Below are 26,161 nucleotides of genomic sequence, written 5' to 3' on the forward strand. Positions count from 1 at the left end.
GCTCAATCTGATTGGCTGATTGGATCTGCCAATCGTATTGAACTTGATTCTGATTGGCTGATTCCATCAGCCAATCAGAAAATTTCTACCTTAATTCCGATTGGCTGATAGAATCCTATCAGCCAATCGGAATTCGAGGGACGCCATCTTGGATGACGTCCCTTAAAGGAACCGTCATTAGTCGGGAGACAACGGAAGAAGAGGATGGATCCGCGTCGCCTGCTTCAAGATGGACCCGTTCCGCACCGGATGGAAGAAGATCGAAGATGCCGCTTGGAGAAGATGTTTGCCGGTCCGGATGTCCTCTTCTTGCCGGATAGGAGGAAGACTTTGGAGCCTCTTCTGGACCTCTTCAGCACCGGATGATGGATCGCCAACCCCCGCTTGGGTTGGATGAAGATGTTGGAGCCAGGACGGATCGGTGATACCTGGATGGTGAAGACAAGGTAGGAAGATCTTCAGGGGCTTAGTGTTAGGTTTATTTAAGGGGGGTTTGGGTTAGATTAGGGGTATGTGGGTGGTGGGTTGTAATGTTGGGGGGGGGTATTGTATTTATTCTTTTACAGGCAAAAGAGCTGAAATTCTTGGGGCATGCCCCGCAAAGGGCCCTGTTCAGGGCTGGTAAGGTAAAAGAGCTTGTAACTTTTTTAATTTAGAATAGGGTAGGGAATTTTTTATTTTGGGGGGCTTTGTTATTTTATTAGGGGGCTTAGAGTAGGTGTAATTAGTTTAAAATTGTTGTAATATTTTTCTTATGTTTGTAAATATTTTTTTATTTTTTGTAACTTAGTTCTTTTTTATTTTTTGTACTTTAGCTAGTTTATTTAATTGTATTTATTTGTAGGAATTGTGTTTAATTAATTTATTGATAGTGTAGTGTTAGGTTAATTGTAGGTAATTGTAGGTAGTTTATTTCATTAATTTATTGATAGTGTAGTGTTAGGTTTAATTGTAACTTAGGTTAGGATTTATTTTACAGGTAAATTTGTTATTATTTTAACTAGGTAACTATTAAATAGTTCTTAACTATTTAATAGCTATTGTACCTGGTTAAAATAATTACAAAGTTGCCTGTAAAATAAATATTAATCCTAAAATAGCTATAATATAATTATAATTTATATTGTAGCTATATTAGGATTTATTTGACAGGTAAGTATTTAGCTTTAAATAGGAATCATTTATTTAATAAGAGTTAATTTATTTCGTTAGATGTAAATTATATTTAAGTTAGGGGGGTGTTAGTGTTAGGGTTAGACTTAGCTTTAGGGGTTAATACATTTATTAGAATAGCGGTGAGCTCCGCTCGGCAGATTAGGGGTTAATAATTGAAGGTAGGTGTCGGCGATGTTAGGGAGGGCAGATTAGGGGTTAATACTATTTATGATAGGGTTAGTGAGGCGGATTAGGGGTTAATAACTTTATTATAGTAGCGCTCAGGTCCGCTCGGCAGATTAGGGGTTAATAAGTGTAGGCAGGTGTCGGCGACGTTGAGGGGGGCAGATTAGGGGTTAATAAATATAATATAGGGATCGGCGATGTTAGGGCAGCAGATTAGGGGTACATAGGGATAACGTAGGTTGCGGCGGTTTACGGAGCGGCAGATTAGGGGTTAAAAAAAATATGCAGGGGTCAGCGATAGCGGGGGCGGCAGATTAGGGGTTAATAAGTGTAAGGTTAGGGGTGTTTAGACTTGGGGTACATGTTAGAGTGTTAGGTGCAGACGTAGGAAGTGTTTCCCCATAGGAAACAATGGGGCTGCGTTAGGAGCTGAACGCTGCTTTTTTGCAGGTGTTAGGTTTTTTTTCAGCTCAAACAGCCCCATTGTTTTCTATGGGAGAATCGTGCACAAGCACGTTTTTGAGGCTGGCCGCGTCCGTAAGCAACTCTGGTATCGAGAGTTGCATTTGCGGTAAAAATGCTCTACGCTCCTTTTTTGGAGCCTAACGCAGCATTTGTTTGAACTCTCGATACCAGAGTTAAATTTATGGTGCGGCCAGAAAAAAGCCCGTGGAGCGTTAACAGCCCTTTTACCGCCAAACTCCAAATCTAGGCCATGGTGTTTTGTATTTCATAAAATAATTTCCGGTCTGATTTTGTGTTGTAAATCCATATTCTTTGCCGCTATTTATTTATATCTTATTGTGTTTTGATTTAAGCCCAACCACTTATATTTGAGACTAATGGATCTTTTTCTTTAACAAGATGCACAGTTCTACATGAATCATTTCCATAATGGCTACTATACCATCTGAAATGTCCAGAACAATTGCAGCTCCAGCAGCAAATGAAGCGTGAACATCACTTTGTCCTACCAAATGAGAAATTGTTTCCTCATTGGGAAGTGTAGTTTTTGTAACAATTTCCTGGATGTAAAAAAAAAATTAAAATAAAAAATAGCAGCGATACCACAAGAAAAGGAGATAGAGGACAATATATAGTTGTAAAAGCTACTAGTCTTCTAAGAATGAAAAGGGAAAAAAAATATCTTAAATGGAGTAAATGGCAATAGGAACAACGGACAGCACTCAAACAATATTGTTAAAAAAACACAATGATCTAGATTACAAGTAAAACTCAAATTTGCCATTTGCGGGAGCAAGATAAATAATCAGCCATTATAGGTGGCTGGTTATTGCTACCGCGAGCTCATATGTGTGTATATATATATATATATATATGTAGAAAAATGTACATGTATTTAGGAATAAATAAAACATATTCTGTTATGTGGAGAACATTGAAATGGGAAATATTCATATTTTCACGTCGTGTTGGCGCACTTGAGAATATTTGATCAGTTTGAGTGAGAGTTGGGTGTTTTTTTCCATTTTTTTGGATCTATTGACTTCTATTGGGGAATAAGTGACTGTTCATGAGATTTTCTAAGTTAGGGTTTTTGCACTCGTTGGCTTAGTGGGCATAGAAAACTTTATACTTTCAACTCCTAATATAAGCGCAACCCGACGCACACAAAAAGCTTACTTCTATCGCAGTTAATGCTCGAGCTGGAACATTAAACAGTGCTCCACTTGTAATCTGGCCCTAAGTGTTTAATGCCCCTTAAAAATACACACACACAGACATACACATACAGATACAGACACACACACACAAACACACACATGCATACAGACACACATACACATACAGACACACATACACAGACAGACACACATACACAGACAGACACATACACATACAGACACACATACACAGACAGACACATACACATACAGACACACATACACAGACAGACTCATACACATACAGACACACATACAGACACATACAGATACACACACACATACAGACACACACATACAGACACACACACAGATACAGATACACATACAGACACACACACACACATACAGATACACACACATACATACAGACACACACAAACATACACATACAGACACACACACATTCAGACACACACACATACACATTCAGACACACACACACACACATACATACACAGACAGACACATACACACAGACAGACACATACACACAGACAGACACACATACACAGACACACACACACATACGGACACACACACATATAGACATACAGACACACATACAGATATACATATACAGACAGACACACACACAGATACAGATACACATACACACACACATAGACATTCAGATACACACACATACAGACACACATATACATACACATACAGACACACACACACACACAAACATATACATACACATACACGTACATACACAGACAGACAGACAGACAGACAGACACACGTACATACACATACAGACACGTACATGCATACAGACACACATACACACAAACAGACACACACACATACATACACACACAAACACGTACATACACATACAGACATACACACACACATACAGATACACATACACACATACAGACACACAGACATACACATACAGACACACACACACATAGACACACATACAGACACACACACACACACACAGATACACATACAGACACACACACACACACATACAGACACAGACACACATACAGACACACAGACACATACAAGTACATACACAGACAGACACACGCACACACATACAGACGCACACAACACACATACAGACACACACACACATACAGAGACATACACACACACACATATACACACACAGATACAGATACACATACAGACACACACAGATACAGATACACATACAGACACACACACATACAGATAAACACACACATACAGACACACACACACACACAGACGCGTACATACACACACAGACATACACACAAACACACACAAACACACACACACACACATACAGACACACACACACAAACATACACATACAGACACACACATACATACACGTACATACAAAGACACACATACACGCACATAACACATACAAACACACACACATACATACACACACATATAAATACAGACAGACACATACACACACACATACAGATACACACATACAGACACACAAATAGCACATACACACACACACACATACAGACACACATACACACAAACATACATATACTGTACATATAGATACACACAGACACACACACATACACACCAACACATACAGACATACACATACAGACACACACACATACAGACACACACACATACAGACACACACACACACACACACATACAGACACACACACACATACAGACACACATACACAAATACAGAGACACACACAGACATACAGACACACACACATACAGATATACACATATAGATACACACACATACAGACACACACATACATACACACACAGACACACATACAGACACACACACACACACATACCGACACACGCACAGACACACACACATACACACACATACACACATACAGACACACACAAACATACACATACATACATAACACATACAGACACACACATACACAAACATACACATACAGACACACACACATACAGACACACACAGACACACACAGACACACACACATACACGTACATACACAGACAGACACACACATATATACACAAACACACACATACAGACACACAAACACACATACAGACATACACACATACAGACACACAAACACACATACAGACACACACACATACACATACAGACACACATACAGACACACACACATATACACACAGACGCACATACAAACACACACATACATACAGACACACATATACACACAGACACATACAGATACAGACACATACACACATACAGACACACACACATACACATACAGACACACACACATACACATACAGACCCACATACAGGCACACACACACACATACAGACACACACACATACAGACACACACACAGGCACATACATACATACAGACACACACACAGGCACACAAATACACATACAGACACATATACACATACAGACACACACACAGGCATACACATACAGACACACATACACATACAGACACACACACATACAAAAGCTAATCTCTGTGTCACATAGCTACACAGTCTTTTTTTATACCCTCAGATACAAGGCCATAACCTTCCTCTTTCAGTTACATAGGGAAAGAAAATACAAACAGTTTCCTACCACCAACTGAAGCCAATTACCAGACAGAGATGTGTCCAATAAACACCCCTGTCTCATGCTGCAATCTTACACAAGCAATCACACCGTAGAAAACTATCCATAGTCATTTGTTGGAATTCTGCATTGTTTGTTCTCATCTGTTTGCATCAGACTCCTAGCAACACCTTGCTTTATATCTATCTATCTATCTATCTATCTATCTATCTATCTATCTATATATTGTTTACATATATGCAGTATTTATATTGACAAACACACAGTGATGTGACAGTGACATATAGGACATAATGGCTTTGCAATGCTGCTCTCTTTCGTCTCTCTTTAAGGTTATCTATTGTGTGACAGATTCCAGTATGGCATTTCCCTCATCCTTTTCTTTAATGTCAGCGCAAATAATACAGGGATGACAAATTGTGACCTGTCACTTGGATTCACAAAGTACTTTTTTTTTTGCCTTTTGATTGTTGTTACAAAAGAAGAGAAAAGCCCACCAGGGAAAGAAATATGTAACCGATTCAGTCACAGAAGACACAAGTGTATTAGTCAGTAACTCTTTGCGGGATAAACAGACTCCCTGGAGAATAATTGCCTGGAATATGGACTAGCGTTATTATATAGGTGAAAAATACGTCTCATCTCATTTTAGAGATCCTGCATGATAATGAACCTTTAAAGGGACACTGAACCCAAATTTTTTTCTTTTGTGATTCAGATAGAGCATGCAATTTTAAACAACTTTCTAATTTACTCCTATTATCATTTTTTCTTCATTCTCTTGCTATCTTTATTTGAAAAAGAAGGCATTTAAGCTATTTTTTGGTTCAGAACCAAGGAAAGCACTTGTTTATTGGTCGGTGAATTTACCCACCAATCAGCAAGAACAACACAGTGTGTACACCAAAAATGGGCCGGCATCTAAACTTACATTCTTGCATTTCAAATAAAGATACCAAGAGAAAAGAATTTGATAATAGGAGTCAATTAGAAAGTTGCGTAAAATTGCATGCTCTATCTGAATCATGCAAAATTGGGTTCAGTGTCCCTTTAACTTTCATAGGATGTCTTTGTACCTATTGACCCTTTAACCACTGAATCTTTAAAGGGACAGTCTACTTGAATGGTTTATTGTTTATACATATAGATACTGCCTTTATTAACCATTCCCCAGTTTTGCATAACCAACACTATTATATTAATACACTTTTTACCTCTGTGGTTACCTTCTATCTAAGCCTCTACAGACTGCCCCTTAGCTCAGATTTTTGACAGACTTGCATTTTAGCCAATCGGTGCTGATTATTAAAGAACTCCATGGGAGTGAGCACAATGTTACCTATATGACACACATGAACTAGCGCTGTTAAAAACTGTCAAAATGCAGAGATAAGAGGCGGCCTTTAAGGGTTTAGAAATTACCATATGATCCTACCTAGGTTTAGGTTTTAAAAAAAGAATACAAAGAGAACAAAGCAAATTTGACGATAAAAGTATATGGGAAAGTTGTTTAAAATTACGTGCCCTATCTGAATCGTGAAAGTTTAATTTGGACTAGACTGTCCCTTTAACTCAATAACCAGGCCACTGTCATTAGGTCAATTTGTTTCTATATCAGACTGACCGTTTCACCCAATACAAAATGTCAGTGTCATTAGGTCTCTTTGTCCCTAAGTGGAATTGACTTTTTAACCCATTAAACGTAAATGTCCTCAAGTTAATTTACTCCTCTGTTTGAATGGTCCTTTAAACATAAAGATTGCACTTGCATGGGACTGACCCTTTAAACTGGTTAAATTTCACTGTTATTAGGTCACTTTTCCACTACATGGAACTGACTCTATAACCCATTAAACATGTCATTGTCATAAGGTCACTTTGCTCCTACATAGAACTGACACCTTAGCCTATAAATATGTCACTGTCATTAGGTCACTTTGTCCTATGTTGGACTGACCCTTTAACCCATTAAACACATCACTGTCATTAGATCACTTTGCCACTACATGGAACTGACCCTTTAACCTACTGCACACATTGCCGTCAAATCACAGTTTCTCTACAGACCACTGGTTCCTCTTGTCATTCTCCACAAATTCTCTCATTGATGGGGCTGGCTGTAATTTGTCCATCTCTCATCTCCTCCCCCTCCCCACTAATTCCCACATTATTATCTCTTCTAAGTTCTGCTGCTCTCCTCTCTCTGCCACTTTGGAAGGTCTGACCTTGAGCATGCTGTTTGAATTTTAAGAGCAACCCATTCATTTTTCCTGTCATCCAGGCTGGTTTTGGACTACAAGTCTCGTTATTCATCCACTTACGTTCATTGTCGGTGGCAAGATATGTTCTGAAAATCTGTATATTCCGAGAATTTTGCATGCAAGCACATTATTTCAAGGATTTTTTCCTTTTTTTTTTTTGTTCTAGTATCCCATGTCCTGTAAAAATCTGAAGGTTACTCAGTCCTTGTTCTGTTTCATTCATATGTGCTAAGATGGTAAACTCTTTGTAATTTATCAGCTGTACATTTTCTATCTTTCAGGGAACTGTAACTCCAATAGGTTGTAATAAAAATAAATTAAAAAAATGCATAAATAAATAGCAAAAAATTTTATTTAAAAGATTAATGGTATAAAATAAATATGTCTCTTTCTGGCTGAACTCCCAATTGTCCAGGATTTTTACTTGAAGGTTCAACTGATCTCCTTTGACTATAAATGTCCTGAATTTCACAAAGTCAAACTCTTAGAAAAGAGATATCCCGTTAAAGTTTTGAAAATGGCATGGAAGCGGATCCAAAATACAAATAAAAGGCAATCTTTTGATAGGAATAGGTTATCTTGAAAAAAGCTGTAATAGCTGAAACGCGTTGATGATGGAGCAGATCTATATACCTTACTTCAAGTTTTATATGAACTTTTAGAGCGCATTAACTCGGAAAATAATGGTGAGAAATTGTTCCAGCAAGAGACCCGGTAATCTACCCCTCCCATTGGTCACTGGAGATCATGTGACTGCAACACACAGAATCCGACTCGCTGTTTCATGAGCAGAACGCCGAAAAAAGGCAGGAGAGGCGAAAGTGTGTATACGTTGGGAATTAGTGAGTAGTGAAATCGCTATTGTAGCAAAATGTCTTATGCCTGAGACCACTGTAATACCGCTGTTTGGAGTTTTTTATTCTACTGTGTATCAGATAAAAACTGCATGATATAAAAAAATGTATATCCTAAAAACAATCCTCCAATACCAAAAAACAAGATAGTGCCTGTGGTTACAAACTTACACCATTGCATCATCTGTTGTATCAGGGGCAGCGAAAATATATGTTTTTTCATCCTAATATTTTATTTGCTACTTTTTGATATACATTCACGTTGCTATTTCGTGATCCTTTTTTAGCTTTGCAAGACTATGATTTAATTTTATTGTACTACTACCACCGGTGGTTTAGGTAAACTATTGTTACTATAAGAAACTATACTATATAAGTACCTTTTTATAATAAATTTGAATATTTTTTGTATGTATATGTTTTTGGTGTTTTTGTATATTGCTGCTGTATATAGCGCACTCTTGTTTGTATATTGCTGCTGTTTTTAGCACACTCTTATTTATATTTGCATTGAACCTTTGAGAGATTTGGGAATTTTATCTCTTACTAAGAGTAGCCACGCAATCCTTTGGGTTTTTCTCCTATTTTCTGAAACAAAGGATTGCCCAGTCATGCCTTAGGGCTGGCACAGCCTACCCCAACGCATTCAGGTTCCACCCTCAGCTCACCCCCAACTCCACAAGACTGTCGTGGCTCCGCCCATGAGATACCCCTGACTTCTTCCCAAGCCTCCCGGTGAAGAATACTATGTTAGAAACTTGTATTTTAAATTCCACATATGTAGGTCATATCGTATGAATAAACATGGCAAACTAGGTGTAAAATTTAAGGTAATCATCTGCTTAGAATCTGGGTAGAGAATATTGCAAAATTGAAATGTAAACTAGAAGATAGTAAATTATATCTAGTAAAATTTACAAAGGTAATTTATTGAATTGTGTTTTTTTTCCAGTTTTATTAAAGGGACATGAAACCCAATATTTTTAAATTTTAATTTGCTTCATTCTTCATTTATCCTTTGTTGCAGAAATAGCAATGCACATGGGTGAGTCAATCACAAGAGGCATCTATGTGCAGCCACCAATCAGCAGCTACTGAACCTATTTAGATATGCTTTTAAACAAAGGATATCAAGAGAATGAAGCAAATTAGATAATAGAAGTAAATCGGAAAACTGTTTAACCCTTTGAGTGCTAAGCACTTTCCCACCTGGGTGCTAAGGTGATTTGAGTTTTTTTTTTAATTTTTATTTTTTTTAAATATTTTTCTTTTAAACTTTTTCTTTCTTTTTTTTTTCTTCTTTCAGATCCCCTTATACTGTTGGAAAGGTTAGGCGATTACCTTTCCAATGGTAGGTCTTGGGGGTGATACAGGCTTCTAAGCAGCATGCCCCCTTTCCCTATACTTGTCATTGTATTTTGTTAATAAAGTTGCACAGTGACATCACCACGCAAAATGTGAAGCCCCGGCGATGCCTGTCACTATATAGGCCCGATCGTCGGGTTGGGAGCCCCAGATCTCCCTCAAGGTGGGAGAGTGCTAGCGACGGCATTGAGCCATCGTTAGCACCAGAGTGGGAGTTAAAATCGCATGCTCTTTCTAATTCATAAAAGAAAACATTTGGGTTTCATGTCCCTTTAATAGAAAGCAAGAAAAAAAAGGCCATTCTATCTATCCTGCTCTTCTTAGACATTCTTTCATGTGATTGCAAATCTCACAAATGATTCTTTATCTAATACTACAAATATAGCTACTGTTAGGTCAGTAGAATTGTTTAAACATGATGTGATTGATTCACTATTGGTTAAAGGGACATGAAACCTAAAGTTTTTCTTCCATGATTCAGATAGAGCAGGCGATTTTAAACAACTTTCTAATTTATTTCTATTATCCATTTTTCTTCTTTCTCTTGGAATCTTTTGTTGAAAATCTGGAATGTATGATTAGGAGCCGGCCTATTTCTGGAACACTATTTGGCAGCAGTTTTGCAAGAATTGTATCCATTTGCAAGAGCACTAGACGGCAGCACTACTTCCTGCCATATAGTGCTCCGGATGTCTATCTAGGTATCTCTTCAACACAGGATATCATGAGAATGAAGCAAATTTGATAACAGAAGTAAGTTGGGAACTGTTTTAAAATTGTATGTGCTGTCTGAATCACAAATGAATTTTTTTGTGTTTCACATCCCTTTAATGACTGATTACAGCAAAAAGGACCAAATAAATATACTTGAGGTATTTCAAAGAGTGTATCCTTGGACTGGTCTGTACTCGCAAAAACCTGCGCATATTCTAGAATTATAAATGCTTTTAAAACCTTTATTTAGTAGGCAGATCGTTTGCAATGTAGGATTTAAAGGGACATAAAACCCCAAAAACTTTATTTCCTGATTTAGGTAGAACATACAATTTTAAACAACTTTCCAATTTACTTCTATTGTCTAATTTGTTTCATTCTCTTGGTATCATTTGTTGAAGGAGCAGCAGTGCACTACTGGTTTCTAACTGAACACATGGGTGAGCCAATGACAATCGGTATATATATGCAGCCACCAATCAGCAGCTAGAGCCTATGTTCTTTGCTGCTCCTGAGCTTTCCTAGATAAACCTTTCAGCAAAGGATAACAAGAGAAGGAAGCAAATTAAATAATAGAAGTAAATTGGAAAGTTGTTTCAAATTGTATGTTCTGTCTAAATCATGATTGTCTAATTATGACTGTTTAATTGATAATACCTGTCCTGCACTTCTGGCCATACATGCTTTAAAAACACAAAAAGTAGAAAACCATAAAAGCGAGTGTTATTCCAGTAGTTAGTCCATAGCTCTTGTAACATTATATTATGTTATAGGCAAAGGAATTATCCAACAGGTACAGAAGAGAAGACAGGAATAAAAATGTTGTCTCAATAGTCATCATGAACCTCTTCCCACTGTTGTTCCCGCTGGGTTTTAGTGCCGCTAGGACGACATGGAATGTCCTAGAGGTTCTGCTGTCCGGAAGCCATAACAGCTTCCTAACTGGGATCACGGGCCGGAGGGGTGTTCCTAGCTTCATAGGTCCTCACCCCCTGACCGCATGAACGATCGCGTGATTTCAATTTTTTACTTATTTGTTTACATCAGAACGTTGTTCCGATGTAGACAAGTACTGTCAGAAAAGGGTTACTATGTTTTGTTTTCGGTTTATGCAATATATTCCAGGATGTTTGGGGTGAATATTCAATAAATCAAGCTCACATCCATAATGTAATTTAATCCATATAGATGCTATGGGACCGATTTTACCATGAGTCTGGCGGACATGATCCGCTGTAGCGAATCATGTCCAGCATATGCTGTCGGCATTTATCATTGCACAAGCAGTTCTGGTGAACTGCTTGTGCAATGCTGCCCCCTGCAGATTTGCGGCCAATCGGGCTCTAGCAGTGGGTGTCAATCAACCCAATCGTCTGCGATTGGGTGGATTGATGTCCACCGCCTCAGCGGAGGCGTACAAGTTAACCCCTTGAGTGCTAACAACGGCTCTGAGCTGTCGCAGAGTTTCCCACTCTGGTGCTAATGACGGCTCAGAGCCGTCACTAGCACTTTCCCACCTTGAAGGAGATCTGGGGGCTCCCACCCGCTCCTACCCTGGCGATCGTGCCTGTAGAGTGACAGGCATTGCCGGGGCTTCCCATTTTGCGTGGTGACGTCACGCGCAATAACGTGATGACGTCACCACGCAACTTTATTTATACTTAACAATGTTAAGTATAGGAGCAGGGGGCATGCTGCTTAGAAGCCTGTATCTCAAACATCTAAGCAGCTACAGACCCACAAGACCCACCGTTGGAAAGGTAATCGCCTAACCTTTCCAACAGTTTAAGTCTTGGGGGTCTGATAAAAAATAAAAAAAAGTAAAAAAAAATTGTTCAAAAAATTAAAAAAACATTAAAAAATCTTAGCGCCCAGGTGGGAAAGTGCTAAGCACTCAAAGGGTTAATTAGCAGCAGTCTTAAGACAGCTGTTTCTTAACTCCTGTTTCCGGCAAGCCCGAAGGCTCGCGCAGAATCAGTTACATTGGGGCACATTCGGTCTGTGATAAATCGGCCCCTTTGTCTGTAATTTGAATATCCTTAAAGCAATGGTAAATCCAAGCGTTTAACAAACGCTAGGATTTACCATTACTAAAGGTTTCTGAATGCACTCACTGCTATTGGTTCAGAGATGCAAGCGTCACCTCGTTGGTTTAAGATCAATGTGCCATGGGCGGCCGCAGCTGCTGAATTTAGCGATGTGCAACGGCCCATAAAGGATGAGTTTAGCACCCTTTTTTACACGGTTGAGAAATGAAACTCCCCTAGATTTTTAGTGATGGTAAATCCTAGCATTTGATAAACACTTGGATTAACCATCACTTCAATTGATGAAATATGATAGACATGTAAATAATTGCATTTAAAGGGACATGAATCCCAAATTTTGTCTTTCGTGATTCAGATAGAGCATACAATTTGAAACAACTTTTCAATGTATTTCTATTATCTCATTTGCTTTGTTCTTTTTGTATCTTTGGTTGAAAAGCATACCTAGGTAGGCTCAGGAGCTTGGAGCTAGCTGTGAATTAGTTGCTGCACACACATGCATCAGCAAGAGAACGAAGAAAAAATTGATTAAAATTGCTGCTCTATCTGAATCATGGAAGAATTTTTTTGGGTTTAGTGTCCCTTTAATTACTCTATTAAAAAGAGTTATTATAAAGATATTCTAATGTAACAATTACATACTATAATTTGGCTAATGCATTCTAATTTTTGCATTACTGATACTAGAGAGCTATGTGTTTGAACCTCACCTAGCTTAAGTTCCTCTCTGGTGTTTCCTAGCAGAAAACTGACAGTGATTGGCAGGTTGTAGGACTCCCTCTCCTGATTGGTTTACTGGTCTACAGTATATTTATCTAGGGACAATAATGAAGAAATTACATTCTTTAATTAAAGGGACCTGAAGTTAGAATTAAGCGTTCACAGTTCAGATAGTGCACACCAAATCAAATTGCTCCTATTCTCAAATGTACTTAATTCTTTTAAAAACCTTTATTTAAAAGCATACCTAGGTAGCTTCACTAGCAACAATGCCCTACTGAAAGCTAGCTGGGGATTGGTGGCTATGTACATATACCTTAAAGGGACACTGAACCCAATTTTTTTTCTTTTGTGATTCAGATAGAGCATGACATTTTAAGCAACTTTCTAATTTACTCCTATTATCAAATGTTCTTTATTCTCTTGGTATCTTTATTTGAAATGCAAGAATGTGAGTTTAGATGCCGGCCCATTTTTGGTGAACAACCTAGGTTGTCCTGTCCTTGCTGATTGGTGGATAAATTCATCCACCAATCAAAAACTGCTGTCCAGAGTACTGAACCAAGAAAAAAGCTTAGATGCCTTCTTTCTTTCATGTAATTAGCAAGAGTCCATGAGCTAGTGACGTATGGGATATACATTCCTACCAGGAGGGGCAAAGTTTCCCAAACCTCAAAATGCCTATAAATACACCCCTCACCACACCCACAATTCAGTTTTACAAACTTTGCCTCCTATGGAGGTGGTGAAGTAAGTTTGTGCTAGATTCTACGTTGATATGCGCTCCGCAGCAGGTTGGAGCCCGGTTTTCCTCTCAGCGTGCAGTGAATGTCAGAGGGATGTGAAGAGAGTATTGCCTATTGAATGCAGTGATCTCCTTCTACGGGGTCTATTTCATAGGTTCTCTGTTATCGGTCGTAGAGATTCATCTCTTACCTCCCTTTTCAGATCGACGATATACTCTTATATATACCATTACCTCTGCTGATTCTCGTTTCAGTACTGGTTTGGCTTTCTACAAACATGTAGATGAGTGTCCTGGGGTAAGTAACTCTTATTTTCTGTGACACTCTAAGCTATGGTTGGGCACTTTTTTATAAAGTTCTAAATATATGTATTCAAACATTTATTTGCCTTGACTCAGGATGTTCAACATTCCTTATTTCAGACAGTCAGTTTCATATTTGGGATAAATGCATATGAATAAACCAATTTTTTTCTTACCTTAAAATTTGACTTTTTTTCCTGTGGGCTGTTAGGCTTGCGGGGGCTGAAAATGCTTCTTTTTATTGCGTCATTCTTGGCGCGGACTTTTTTGGCGCAAAAATTTTCTGTGTCATTTCCGGCGTCGTACTTGTCGCCGGAAGTTGCTTCATTTTTTTGACGTTTTTGCGCCAAAAGTGTCGGCGTTACCGGTTGTGGCGTCATTTTTTGCCGCCAAAAGCATTTAGGCGCCAATTAATGTGGGCGTCTTTTTTGGCGCTAAAAAATTTGGGGGTCATTATTGTCTCCACAATATTTAAGTCTCATTATTTATTTGCTTCTGGTTGCTAGAAGCTGGTTCACTGGCATTTTTTCCCATTCCTGAAACTGTCATTTAAGGAATTTGATCAATTTTGCTTTATATGTTGTTTTTTCTATTACATATTGCAAAATGTCTCAGCTTGACCCTGAATCAGAAGCTACTTCTGGAAAATCGCTGCCTGGTGCTGGATCTACCAAAGTTAAGTGTATTTGTTGTAAACTTGTGGTAACTGTTTCTCCGGCTGTTGTTTGTGATGAATGTCATGACAAACTTTCTAATGCAGATAATATTTCCTTTAGTAATGTTCCATTACCTGTTGTTGTTCCATCAACATCTAATATTCAGGGTGTCCCTGTTAACATAAGAGATTTTGTTTCTAAATCTATTAAGAAGGCTTTTTTATATAAAGATAGCAAGAGAACGAAGAAACATTGATAATAGGAGTAAATTAGAAAGTTGCTTAAAATTGCATGCTCTATCTGAATCACGAAAGAAAATTTTTGGGTTCAGTGTCCCTTTAATGATTCACAATATGTTTTCACCTATCTTAAAGTGGAGACTTTAACTATGTGTTTAAATAATTTGCATGGGTTAAATACTTAGGACTAGATAATGAGTGGAATTCAAATTTGTGCTCCTGCAAGTGCTTTATCTGTGCCCATATTACAGGTTGCAAGTAAAAATGTTGCGCTCTCTCATTTGCATCCTTGCACAGAATAAAAGACTTTGTGACGTTGCAAACGCAGGATCGTATTCCCCTATAGACTTTAATGGAGCTTTGTTTTGAACAAAAAAAATAACAGCCGCCAGCTCGCACAAATACGAGCACATGATTGCAATGAGATATATGTATTTACTGGCATGTATATCTGTGTTTATATATGTTGCAGTATCTGTTGGCACTCTACAAATAAACAATGATAATAATAATAATAATATATATATATATATGTATTTAAACACATATATACACATATAAATACACATATATACATTTATATACATATAAATACATACACACACACATATATATATATATATATATATATATATATATATATACACACACACACATATAAATACATGTATACACATATAAATACATGTATACAAATACACATATATATATATATATAAATACATTTATACACATATATATATATATATATATATATATATATATACATATATAGAAATACATATATATTTTAATACATACATATATTCATACATGTGCTTTTTTAACACTTGACATCTCATATCTTCGAATTCTAATAACTTTTTAGTGCAATTTTTAAAAAAATATTTTTTATTAGACAGTGTTATTATGAGTTTAACTATACTTTTAAATTAGTTTTTTTTTTATGTGTTTTGTGACACTTTTTTGACTCGCATAACAGTTAACCAGAGTTCTGACCAGGGCTCTGAAGTCGCAGTAATCAATCTAGCGTAAATCGCAATTGCGCACACGCATTCACATTTACTTTCAACTTGCAATATGGGCGTAATTTAACTTGCATGCAAATGGCCACAAAAACCTGTTATCTCTTGCATGCAATTGATAGCGATCCACTCGTAATTTTAGCCTTACTTATATCCAAGCAATAATGCAATAATTAGTGCTTTAATATTTAATGAGTTATTAGTTTTGTAGTAATATGAAGGATTCCAGTAAATTAAATATGAAGTATGCACCTTGGTTTTCTAGTTCACTTTATGTATATGACCATGTCTGAGTTCATTCTGTATTTCGTGCAGTATATTTACTCAATAAAGCTTTTTTTTTTTAAAAAAAATGTAGTATAAAAAAACACCCGTGATTTCCAGTGTATTCAAGATAAGCTCATACAGTATGTGATTATCAACAATTAAATCATATATCATTTACTGTTTGTGTATAAAAAAATAACAATGCCCCTTTAAGGCGCTGTATTTTTATTCCCTTGTCATGTGCAAGTCTTACTCAATACTGTTAGCATTTGATTTGCATTAACAAAAGTATTTGCTTCAAGCTTGGAAATAATTTATTTTTCTATTTAAGTACTGAAGTCATCGGAAAACATATGACCTTTTTTTAAGCTATATTTAAAATGACTAAATCCTATTTAAGCTCTGTATTTTATTTTATTAAGGATTTATTATTATAGAGAAAATACCATCTACTTAATTTACTCCTATTATTCATTTTTCTTTGTTCTCTTGGTATCTTTATTTGAATAAGCAAGAATGTAAGCTTAGGAGCCGGACCATTTTTAGTTCAGCACCTGGGTAGCACTTTCTGATTGGTGTCTAAATGTAGCCACCAATCAGCAAGTGCTACCCATGTGCTGAACTAAAAATGGACTGGCTCCTGAGCTTAAATTCAAATAAAGCTAGCAAGAGAACGAAGAAAAATTGATATTTGGAGTAAATTAGAAAGTTGACCAAAATTTGCTGTTCTGTCCGAATCATGAAAGTTTAATTTTGACTACACTGTCCCTTTAAATTACATCAGCTGTGTGCTGATTGGTCAAGACAATATAATAGCCTAATTTTTTTTTCTGTAAAGCCTCTCAAGTGTTTTGATATTATAAATAGACATGTGCGTTTAGTTTTCGGCCAAATTTTGGGAGATTCAAATGCATCCGAATTTCTGAATTGGCACCATAACTAAAATCCTGAAAAATTCTGAAAACGATTAAATCGGTTTCCGAATTTTCAAATCCATTATCCATATTCGTATTTTTTAATTCTTCTAATCTAAACCGCAGTTTCCCGACATCGCCGACACTAAATCACTAAATAAAGCTATTAACCCCTAAACCTCCGTTCCCCGACATCGCCAACACCAACTAAATGAAGCTCTTAACCCCTAAACCATCATTCCCTGACATCGCTGACACTAACTAAACCTATTAACCCCTAAACCGCTGTTCCCAAACATCGCCAACACGAACTAAACATATTAACCCCTAAACTGCCAGCCCCATCATAGCAATAACCTAAATTAAACTATTAACCCCTAAACCTAACACCTCCTAACTTTAACATAATTAAAATAGACCTAAATTAAAGTTACAATTATTAACTAACTACCTATTTAAAAATAAATACAAACTTACCTGTGAAATAAAAATAAAACCTAAGATTACTAAAAATAAAAAACCTAAGATTACTAAAAAATTAAAACTACAATTACAAAATATAATAAACACTAAAATGACAAAAAATAAAAAAAACTACCATTACAAAAAATAACAAACAAACGGGTAGATTACCAGTTTTTGTCGGTAAGGCTTGCGTTGCTAATGCACAGTTTTTTCTCGCCGCTCACTTAAGACAACGCTGGTATTACAGGTGTTTTTTTTAACCCGGCGTTAGCCACAAAAAAGTGAGCGGAGAGCAAAATTTAGCTCCACATCTCACTGTAATACCAGCGTTGCTTACGGTAGCGGTGAGCTGGCAAAACGAACGTGCTCATGCACGATTTCCCCATAGGAATCAATGGGCTGAGCCGGCTGAAAAAAAACCTAACACCTGCAAAAAAGCAGCGTTCAGCTTCTAACGCAGCCCCATTGATTCCTATGGGGAAAGAACATTTATGTCTACACCTAACACCCTAACATGAACCCCGAGTCTAAACACCCCTAATCTTACACTTATTAACCCCTAATCTGCCACCTCCGACATCGCAGACACCTGCTTTATATTATTAACCCCTAATCTGCCGCTCAGGACACCGCCGCCACCTACATTATCCCTATGAACCCCTAATCTGCCGCCCCCAACATCGCCGACACCTACTTTTTATTTATTAACCCCTAATCTCCCGCCCCCAATGTTGCCGCAACCTACCTACAATTATTAACCCCTAATCTGCCGCCCCATCGTCGCCGCTACTATATTAAATTTATTAACTCCTAAACCTAAGTCTAACACCCCCCTAACTTAAATATAATTTAAATAAAACGAAATAAAATTACTACAATTAAATAAATTAATCCTATTTAAAACGAAATACTTACCTGTAAAATAAACCCTAACGGCTAGATTTAGAGTTTGGCCTTAGCCGTCAAAACCAGTGTTAGAGGCTCCTAACGCTGGTTTTGGGCTACCGCTGGTATTTAGAGTCAGTCAGGAAAGGGTCTAACGCTCATTTTGCAGCCGCGACTTTTCCATACCGCAGACCCCCTTACGTCAGTTGCGTATCCTATCTTTTCAATGGGATCTTTCTAACGCTGGTATTTAGAGTCATGGCTGAAGTGAGCGTTAGAAATCTAACGACAAAACTCCAGCCGCAGAAAAAAGTCAGTAGTTAAGAGCTTTCTGGGCTAACGCCGGTTTATAAAGCTCTTAACTACTGTGCTCTAAAGTACACTAACACCCATAAACTACCTATGTACCCCTAAACCGAGGCCCGCCCACATCGCCGCCACTCTATTACATTTTTTTAACCCCTAATCTGCTGACCGCACACCGCCGCCACCTACGTTATCCCTATGTACCCCTAATCTGCTGCCCCTAACACCGCCGACCCCTATATTATATTTATTAACCCCTAATCTGCCGCCCCCAACGTCGCCTCAACCTACCTACAATTATTAACCCCTAATCTAAAGAATTCCATCTTCGGGCAGAAGTCTTCATCCTATCCGGGCAGAAGAGTCGATCCGGACCGGCAAACATCTTCATCCAAGCCGCATCTTCTCTGTTTTTCCATCCGATGACGACCGGCTCCATCTTGAAGACCTCCGGCGCGGATCCATCCTCTTCTTGCGACGTCCTAAGTCCAAATGAAGGTTCCTCTTAATGACGTCATCCAAGATGGCGTCCCTCGAATTCCGATTGGCTGATAGGATTCTATCAGCCAATCGGAATTAAGGTAGGAAAATTCTGATTGGCTGATGGAATCAGCCAATCAGAATCAAGTTCAATCCGATTGGCTGATCCGATCAGCCAATCAGATTGAGCTCGCATTCTATTGGCTGTTCCGATCATGTAACATGTAATGTTGGGGGGGGGGGGGTATTGTATGGGTTTTTTTACAGGCAAAAGAGCTGAATTCTTTGGGGCATGCCCCGCAAAGGGCCCTTTTCAGGGCTGGTAAGGTAAAAGAGCTTTTCTATTTTAATTTTAGAATAGGGTAGGGCATTTTTTTATTTTGGGGGTCTTTGTTATTTTATTAGGGGGCTTAGAGTAGGTGTAATTAGTTTAAAATTGTTGTAATATTTTTCTAATGTTTGTAAATATTTTTTTATTTTTTGTAACTTAGTTCTTTTTTATTTTTTGTACTTTAGTTAGTTTATTTCATTGTACTGTATTTATTTGTAGGTATTGTATTTAATTAATTTATTGATAGTGTAGTGTTAGGTTTAATTGTAGGTAATTGTAGGTATTTTATTTTATTTATTGATAGTGTAGTGTTAGATTTATTTTACAAGTAATTTTGTAATTATTTTAACTAGGTAACTATTAAATAGTTATTAACTATTTAATAGCTATTGTACCTGGTTAAAATAATTACAAAGTTGCCTGTAAAATAAATATTAATCCTAAAATAGCTACAATATAATTATAATTTATATTGCAGCTATATTAGGATTTATTTTACAGGTAAGTATTTAGCTTTAAATTGGAATAATTTATTTAATAATAGTTAATTAATTTAGTTAGATTTAAATTATATTTAAGTTAGGGGGGTGTTAGGGTTAGACTTAGCTTTAGGGGTTAATACATTTATTATAATAGCGGTGAGGTCCGGTCGGCAGATTAGGGGTTAATAATAGTAGGTAGGTGGAGGCGACGTTGGGGGCGGCAGATTAGGGGTTAATAAATATAATATAGGGGTCGGCGGTGTTAGGGGCAGCAGATTAGGGGTACATAGGGATAATGTAGGTTGCGGCGGTGTACGGAGTGGCAGATTAGGGGTTAATAATAATATGCAGAGGTCAGCGATAGCGGGGGCGGCAGATTATGGGTTAATAAATATAATATAGGGGTCGGCGGTGTTAGGGGCAGCAGATTAGGGGTACATAGGTATAATGTAGATTGCGGCGGTGAACGGAGCGGCAGATTAGGGGTTAATAATAATATGCAGGGGTCAGCAATAGCGGGGGCGGCAGATTAGGGATTCATAAATATAATATAGGGGTCGGCGGTGTTAGGGGCAGCAGATTAGGGGTACATAGGGATAATGTAGGTTACGGCGGTGTACGGAGCGGCAGATTAGGGGTTAATAATAATATGCAGGGGTCAGCGATAGCGGGGGCGGCAGATTAGGGGTTAATAAAAATAATATAGGGGTCAGCGGTGTTAGGGGCAGCAGATTAGGGGTACATAGGGATAATGTAGGTTGCGGCGGTGTACGGAGCGGCAGATTAGGGGTTAATAATAATATGCAGGGGTCAGCGATAGCGGGGGCGGCAGATTATGGGTTAATAAGTGTAAGGTTAGGGGTGTTTAGACTCGGGGTACATGTTAGGGTGTTAGGTGCAGACGTAGGAAGTGTTTCCCCATAGGAAACAATGGGGCTGCGTTAGGAGCTGAATGCTGCTTTTTTGCAGGTGTTAGGTTTTTTTTCAGCTCAAACTGTCCCATTGTTTCCTATGGGGGAATCGTGCTCGAGCACGTTTTTGAAGCTGGCCGCGTCCGTAAGCACCCCTGGTATCGAGAGTTGAAGTGGCGGTAAATATGCTCTATGCTCCTTTTTTTGGAGCCTAACGCAGCCCTTCTGTGAACTCTAAATACCAGCGGTATTTAAAAGGTGCGGGGAAAAAAAAGCCAGCGTAGCTAACGCACCCCTTTGGCCGCAGAACTCTAAATCTAGCCGTAAGATAGCTACAATATAACTAATAGTTACATTTGTATCTATCTTCGGGTTTATATTTATTTTACAGGCAACTTTGTATTTATTTTAACTAGCTACAAAAGTTATTAAATAGTTATTAACTATTTATTAGCTACCTAGTTAAAATAAAGACAAATTTACCTGTAAAATAAATCCTAACCTAAGTTACAATTACATCTAACACTACACAATCATTAAATTAATTACCTAAACTAACTACAATTAAATGCAATTAAATAAACGAAAGTTAAAAAAACAAAAACACTAAATTACAGAAAATAAAAAAAGAATTACAATTGTTTTAAACTAATTACACCTAATCTAATCCCCCTAATAAAATAAAAAAGCCCCCTAAAATAATAAAAATCCCTACCCTATACTAAATTACAAATAGCCCTTAAAAGGGCTTTTTGTGGGGCATTGCTCCAAAGTAATCAGCTCTTTTAGCTTTAAAAAAAAAAAAAAAATATTTAAAACCCACCACCCACACACCCAACCCTACTCTAAAACCCACCCAATCCCCCCTTAATAAAACCTAACACTAACCCCTTGAAGATCACCCTACCTTGAGCCGTCTTCACCCAGACGGGCACAAGTGGTCCTCCAGAGGGGCAGAAGTCTTCATCCAGGCGGCATCTTCTATCTTCATCCATCCGGAGTGGAGCGGGTCCATCTTGAAGCCAACCGAAGTGGAGCATCCTCTTCTTCCGACGACTCCCGACGAATGAAGGTTCCTTTAAATGACGTCATCCAAGATGGCATCCCTTGAATTCCGATTGGCTGATAGGATTCAATCAGCCAATCGGAATTAAGGTAGGAAAAATCCAATAGAATGCAAGCTCAATTCTATTGGCTGATTGGATCGCATCAGCCAATAGGATTTTTCCTACCATAATTCCGATTAGCTGATAGGATTTTTCCTACCTTAATTCCGATTGGCTGATAGAATCCCCCATAAGGGGATTTGCGGTAAGCTCAAGTCGCGGAAAAAAAGTGAGTGGTACACCTGTACCTGCCAGACTCGTAATACCAGCGGGCGTTAAACAGCAGTGTTGGGACCTCTCAATGCTGCTTTTTAAGGCAAGACTCTAATCTAGGCGAAAATTATCCAAAGCAATAAAAATTATTCCTATCCTATTTTAAAGAAGAAAAAAAAAACACCCCAAAATAAAAAAAAACGAATCTATAATAAACTACCAAGGGCCCTTAAAAGGGACTTTTGTAGGGCAGTGCCCTGACAACAGCTCTTTTGCAAAAAATTAAAACAAACACCCCCTAACATTACAACCCCCCAAACCCACAAAATAAAAAAAAAACACTAACTAAAAAAACCTAATCTATCCATTGCTCTGAAAAGGACATTTGTATGGGCATATTTCTATGTTCAAATCAGCCAATAGGATTTAAGCAGCTCTAATTCCTATTGACTGATTTTAATTTTTCAGCCATTAGGAATGCAACGGTACCCCAATATAGAAGGAGTACCTGGCATTGAATCTTCAGTGTGCTGTGGACGATCACATGAAGCGGACCTCCATGTCGGACCGATGGGCCTCCGCGCATCAACCGCTCCGCCTCCGCAGGGATGAAGAAGATGCCTGTCCCACGATGGATGAACATGGAGCCGTCTGGATGAAGATGCATTGCCGCTGGGATGAAGTTCTTTCACCAGACTTCAGCAACTGTGAGTACCGATTTTGGGGTTAGTGTTAGTTTTTTTTGGGGGTGTTTTTTTTTTTTAGATTAGGGCTTTTTTTATTTTAAAGGGACAGTTCACCCAAAAATTGTCTCCCCTTTAAATTGTTCCCAATGATTCATTTAACCTGCTGGAGTGTTTCAAATTGTTTACAAGCAGCTCCTTTACCCCTATTTTGGCATTTGAAATAGCTGATTTAGCCTGTGGTTTCCAAACCTATACTGAAAGTTTCTATACTGGAGTATATTCTATTGAATAGCCTAAGTAAACACAGCCAGCAGAAGAGATTACACTCTCAGTGGGGTGCAGGATAGTTAAGTAATAAAATTATAATTTACCATTGTTCTCTCTAAGGGGTCGATTTATGAAGACTACTGCTCCTTAACTTGTCCGCCACCTCTGAGGGGCCGATTGACACCCCCTGCTAGCGGCCGATTGGCCGCGAATCTGCAGGGGGCGGCATTGCACCAGCAGTTCACAAGAACTGCTGGTGCAATGATAAATGCCGACAGCGTATGCTGTCAGTATTTATCGATGTGTGGCGGACATGATATGCTACAGCGTATCATGTCTGTCCACACCTTAATACATTGATCCCTAAGTATTGAGCTTTGGTTTTCTAGACAAATATAAGATAAGGAAGCAAGTGTGTGTACACAAAGTTATAAAATAATGAGATCTGATATTACCTGAAGCTCAACCCATTGTAATAGGCTGTGGTTTAAAAGCACAAAACCAGCTATTTCATATACACAAATAAACCTGTAAATGCAATTTCTCATACATGTTTTACTCTGCAGCTAGTATAACAAGTCATTGAAAATACATTAATATACAGTAAAAACAATTTCACAGTGTAATGTCCCTTTAATGGGCCGAAAAAGAGCTGAATGCCCTTTTAAGGGCAATGCCCATTCAAATGCACTTTTCAGGGCAATGGGTAGATTAGTTTTTTTTAGTTAGGTTTTTTTTATTTTTATTTTGTGGGTTTGGGGGGGGGGGGAGTTTGTAATGTTAGTTGGTGTTTGTTTTTAATTTTTTGCAAAAGAGTTGTTAACATTAGGGCAATGCCCTACAAAAAGGCCCCCTTAAGGGCCGTTGGTAGCTTATTATAGATTAGGTTTTTTTTAATTTTGGGGTGTTTTTTTTTAATTTTAAACAGGGTATTAGAATAGGAATATTTTTTTTTATTATTTTGGATAATTTCTTTTTTTATTTTTTGTAATGGGATTTTTTTTATTTTTGTTTTTTTATTTTTTTAATGGGATTTTTTTTATTTTTGTTTTTTTATGTTTTGTAATGGGATTTTTTTTATTTTTTATTTTTTAGATTAGGCATTTTTAATGGGCAATAAAAGAGCTGAATGCCCTATTAAGGGAAATGCCCATACAAATGCCATTTTCGGGGCAATGGGTAGATTAGGTTTATTTTTATTTTGTGTGTTTGGGGTGTGGGGGTTTGTAATGTTAGGGGGTGTTTTGTTTTTTTGTTTTTGCAAAAGAGCTGTTAACTTTAAGGCAATGCCCTACAAAAGGACCTTTTAAGGGCCCTTGGTAGTTTATTATAGATTAGTTTTTTTTTATTTGGGTTGTTTTTTGTTTTTTTTAAAAACAGGGATTAGAATAGGAATAATTTTTATTTTTTTGGATAATTTAGTTTGTTATTTTTTGTAATGGTAGTTTTATTTTTTTAGTAATGTTAGTTTTTTTCTTTTTAGTAATATTAGTTTTTTTATTTTTAGAAATGTTAGGTTTTATTAGTGTGTAAGCTTAGGTTTTATTTTTATATCACAGGTCAGTTTGTATTTATTTTTAAATAGGTAGTTGGTTAATAATTGTAACTTCAATTTAGGTCTATTTTAATTATGTTAAAGTTAGGAGGTGTTAGGTTTAGGGGTTAATATAGTTTAATTTAGGTTGTTGAGATGTGGGGGCCGACGGTTTAAGGGTTAATAGGTTTATTTAGTGTTGGCGACGTTTGTGAACGGCAATTTAGGGGTTAATAGGTTTAGTTAGTGTTGCCGATGTTTGGGAACGGCGGTTTAGTGGTTAATAGGTTTAATTCGTGTTTCAGTTAGTGTAGGCGATGTTGGGGAATTGTGGTTTAGGGGTTAATATGTTTAGTTTGTGTTGGCGATGTTTGGGAATGGCGGTTTAGGGGTTAATAGGTTTAGTTAATGTTGGTGATGTTTGGGAACGGCGGTTTAGGGGTTAATAGGTTTATTTAGTGGTGGCAATGTTTGGGAACTGCGGTTTAGGGGTTAATAGGTTTAGTTAGTGGCGGCAATGTTGGGGAACTGCGGTTTAGGGGTTAATAGCTTTATTTAGTGATTTAGTTAGTGTCGGGGAACTGCGATTTAGGGGTTAATAGGTTTAGGTAGTGTTGATGATGTGGGGGGCGGCGGTTTAAGGATTAATAGCTTTATTTAGTGTCGGTGATGTGGGTGGCGGCGGCGAAGGTTTTAGATAATTTTGTTTCGGCAATTGCCGGCATATTAGTTATGTTTAGCTAAATCGTTTTTTTCGAATACTTTAGTTTTTTCGGATCCATTCTTAATTCATAT

This window comes from Bombina bombina, chromosome 7 (genome assembly GCF_027579735.1).
Source record: "Bombina bombina isolate aBomBom1 chromosome 7, aBomBom1.pri, whole genome shotgun sequence".
Lineage (NCBI taxonomy): Eukaryota > Metazoa > Chordata > Amphibia > Anura > Bombinatoridae > Bombina > Bombina bombina.